Source organism: Marmota flaviventris, chromosome 13, assembly GCF_047511675.1.
Source record: "Marmota flaviventris isolate mMarFla1 chromosome 13, mMarFla1.hap1, whole genome shotgun sequence".
NCBI classification, from domain to species: Eukaryota; Metazoa; Chordata; class Mammalia; order Rodentia; family Sciuridae; genus Marmota; species Marmota flaviventris.
The window spans coordinates 20621356-20625944 of record NC_092510.1 but is presented as its reverse complement, the minus strand read 5'-3'; the positions used below and the strand labels follow the sequence as shown (position 1 = coordinate 20625944).

The following is a 4589-nucleotide window of genomic DNA, read 5'->3' as shown; positions in this document are numbered from 1 at the left end:
GAGAGAGCATGTGCTGACTGACCCCTTTTATTGAGGAGAAGCTATTCAAATGAGGCAAGGCATCAGGTTTTAAGGGGCTGAGTCTAGCTTCATGTTGTCTGCTGTCAGCAGGTTGATTGACATCTAGGTAGGCCACACCCAAGGGCACAGTAAGAGAAGGAGACACACAAAAGGCACTTCCATGGAACATTTTATCCTAAACAGGGCAAGGGGTAATATTACAAAGGAACAGGTGAGCATATCTCCACTTATGGGGATGTACGAAGGCACGCCCATGCACAAAGACACAGTCGCTCGCACCCTAGAAGACCGGGGCTATCCAGATCACAGCGTCACCTTCATATGCCACACTGTTCAGCAGGGGAGACTGACACGGTCACATGCTAGTTGGCCTCCCACAGTGGTTACTTCTTGGGGTTTCTACATCTACTTGACTACTTCATGGGTAATTTTTCTTAATTATGATTTCATAATTTAACCAATTTATGGTTACCAGAATAAAGCATTTGAGGCTATTATGTGGCTAATGGTTTAGACATTTTCATATCTCTGTCTATAGGATGATAAATGTATAAGGTGCTTAACTCTTCCACCAACATTAACTTCTCACATTTAAAATGTTGAATTAAACAATTTAGTGCTCTTGACAGTGTAATAGATTTTGTTTAATAGGTAATGTCTCAACCTGGACATTAGTAATTCACCTCATTTAGTTAATGTAATTTTTCCCACAAGGGGTGTTAGAAGTAAATCTATCAGACATATGTGGATCTATGTGACCTGATCATAACCCTTCCAAAGTCTATGTAAGAATCCCTCCTATTCCAATTTCCACACAGATGGAAAGGGTGACCTGAAATGTTAAGAGTATGTGTAATGACCAAGACTATTTCACTCATTTGTTTCCTTAATCTTAAAAAATCATGCACATTCAACATTCATAAGGAAACAAATAATGGACCTTAAATGCTGATGTTAGGAATCTTTAAAAATTATTTTAGAGTGCTATATATTTGTAAGGCTTCATAAAACATTTCTTAAATTTTCTTCCTACTACCATTATGAGATTGGTCAAAACTTTTTTCCTCTTCTTTTTAGACTACTTACAGAAGGCACAGAGAGACTGGACAAAGAAGAGCTTGCCTAACTTTTCATGAACTGAATGTTCTCCTATGCTGAGTTTTCCACTGAGCATAGAGCAGTCACCTTATAGTCAGTTCACCCTGAATTTTAACATTGGTTTTAGGTTCACTAACTACTTGCTTCTTTTATTCATTCTTTTATTCAATACACATTTACTTTGAGTACCATATTCCAGAAAGGGTGAACTAGATTTATAACATTTATTAATGTTGAGTCTACAATTGCCTCTAATGGGTATAAATCAAAGGGACCCAACCCTTTTTCCTTATCTGTGAAATGGGATAATAATACCAAACTTCTGGGATGGAGGTGAGGAATAAATGAGCGTGCTTGTGTTAAATGTGATAGATACTTGTAAATCTTTGGTAGGAACCACTCAACACCATGTGGATAAGCCCTTCTCCTAATGTAGGATTTGATATCTTTTTACTTCTGGGCTACAAGAAGGAGTGTTGGTAGTTTATGGAATATGCAGTTGAAAATGTTTCCTAGGCCTTCAAAAATAGGGGAACTATTTCTAATGTTCTGTAAACTTCCCAGAGCATCTAGAGAGAACTATCCACAAAAAGGTACTCAACAAACCTGGTGAAAATTTTATCCTCTTAATGGTGAATGGGGATCCAAAAAGAAGTTCCAAATTTGTAGACAAATTCACTTCTTGGGGAATAAATGAGCTAAAAGTAATAGGATTCCTGTCCATATTTTTATTCAGAGTGGCAAAGTAGACAGAGGACAAGAGTACAAAGTAGGCATTCTGGAGTGATGCTGCTTGGGCTGGTGGCAGATTGCCGGCTGCTGGTGTTGGACTGAGGATAACCACGAGTGTGTTGGGCATTTTGCTTTGGGATCCACGCAGTGGTGAGCGCTGCCAGGGAGGCTCACCAGCATGGGGTGAAGAGTTCAGCTTCTCCAGATGATGATCTTGGATCTAGCAATTAGGAGGCAGCAGACTTGGGCACTGAAGAGAGAAAAAAAATTCTTGAGACTTATAGGTGCAGGCGAGAAAGAGCATACTGGTCATCTTGTCATAGGAGATCATAAATCAATATCTCACTTCCAAACAGGGGAAGAAGACAAGAATAATTAATGAAGACCTGGAGTCTCAATATCAACAAAGTATGGACAGTAAATTATCAGGAAAATATTGATGACATTGTGGACTTGGCTTCAGTGAGGTAGAAGATCATGATGGGGAAGGTGATGTGGTTGGGGAATGATGATGATGATGATGATGATGATTCACCTGATCCTGAAAGTCCAGATGACTCTGAAGGTGATTCAGAGTCAGAAAAAGAAGAACTCCAAGCTATTGAGCACCCTGATTAAGTGAAAGATCCCCAAAACAAAAAAGATGCAAAAAGCAATTAGAAAATGATGTTTGTTAAATCCAGTGGTTCATAACACCCAAACATTTAGTCTTTGTATTAAACTAAGCCTTCCTGTTATAATGCACAGTGGAGGACTACTTATAGAGCACAGACCTTTGTATTATAATTTTTAAAAAGGCCCTTGTAAATAATTACAAAGTGTTTGCTTTCAAATGCCATTCATTAACTTTTATGGGCAGGACTATAACCATTTTTGTAAAGAGTAAGTGTTGATAAAATAAATAAATATAGTACTCAACTTTCCTTCAAAAAAAAAAAAAGAGTGCAAATTACATTGAGTAAGCATCAGGAGACAAGGTTGGAAAGGTGGGCAGGGGCATGGCCATCGAAGGCCTTGAACAAGATGCCAAAGAGCCACTGAAGAGTAATTAACAAAGAATAGTTTGATTTGTAATTTTTTAAATTAATTTATTTATTTTTGCATTACGATTCTTAATACACCTTTATACCACAATTTGTCATATCTCTGATTGTATATAAGGTATATTGACACCAAATTCACATCTTCATACATGTATTTTGTATAATGATGAGGGTCTCCTTTCACCATCCATGCTATTCCATGGAGTCCATGTCCCACATCACTGGTACTGGGCATGGTGACTTGCTTTAATCCTTGGGATGGAGGCAGGAGTGACAGTACCAATTTTAAATTCGGGGTTTAAAAATTTTTCACTCACCTTGGGACTTTCCCATCTCTGCTATTAAAAAAGAATAGTCCCAAGTAGACATTTCCTTCCACCATGACCCAGAATGAGACATTTGGAACAGAGCGTCCCTGCTGCTTTACAAACCTACATCCAGAAGCAAAGCCTGCAGCTCAGCAGTTATACTGGGCTATGTCAGAATGAAGCATTTCTTTAAGCCTCTAACTTATGGCAGTGTTGCTGCATTAACCCGACTGAAGTAAGTAGCTCAGAGAAAGCCATATTTATTCATATAACATTTCTTGCCTTGAAGTATTTCACACACCATTATTTAATGTGTAAAAAATATGGGTATATCATATTATTTATTTATTTATATATGACAGTGGAATGCATTACCATTCTTATTATACACATAGAGCACAATTTTTCGTATCTCTGGTTGTATACATAGTCTATCTATACATAGTTGTATACATAGTGTACATACACCAATTCATGTCTTCATACCTGTACTTTTTAATGTGGTTAGATCTCACCTACATTTATCATCAAAGTAAAATGATGAAAGCTTTATAACTGGTTATAAATAATAAGCATTCAGAAAGTATAAATTTATATATTAGTCAAAGAGTAGATTAGTATCTATTTTGCTAAAGATAGTCATAAATATATACCACAGTAACACTCATAAAAATATAATGTTTTTATTGGAACTCTCTAAAAGTAGAAGATGTCTTATGATGATCATGAAAGCATTTGAGTCGACCTGACACTTTGACTTTCATATTAAATTGACTGTTATCTTACTTACCATAAAAGTCATGAAAATAAATCAGGAATTTAAAAATTCTAAAAAAAAGAGTAATTAACAGGTAGATGACATCATTGGATTTGTGTTTCAGAAATATGCTGTTGTAGTGGCACCCCCTCCTCCACAGAAGATCTTAATTAAGCTTCTCCAGAAATCTTCACTATAATTGATCTTAGAACTATCAGCAAAAGAATCTCTACAAAAGAGTTCAATGTAGTTAAACTTCCTATTTCCCTTTGCTCTATCTTACTTGACTACCATCCTGGAGGAGATTAGTGCTCCAGGTGCTGAAGGCTCCTTTACCAGTTTTTCACAAACATTTATGGAATATGGATTATAAGTAACTAGTTTATCTATCTATCTATCTATCTATCTATCTATCTATCTATCTATCTATCTCTAGAAGTGTGTTTGCAAATGCCAAGGGTGATAAGAAAGATCCTTTAACAAGGCCTCTGGCCTTGAGCTGGAGCTTCACAGAGATGTTCACATTTCAAAGAGAAGAGAAGAGGTTACCAATTGGGCTCCATGGTAACAGCTGGCCAGGGGAGGGAAGAAAGGGGAGAAGAAGCTCTTTCCTTCTCAGGCACAGTCTTT

General features: G+C 37.0%; 1 pseudogene; it reads left to right on the top strand.

The window, feature by feature from the left end:
- Positions 1-256: 256 nt before the first annotated feature.
- LOC114079334 (small acidic protein pseudogene) lies at positions 257-2544 on the top strand (annotated as a pseudogene).
- The last annotated feature ends 2045 nt before the right edge of the window (positions 2545-4589 follow it).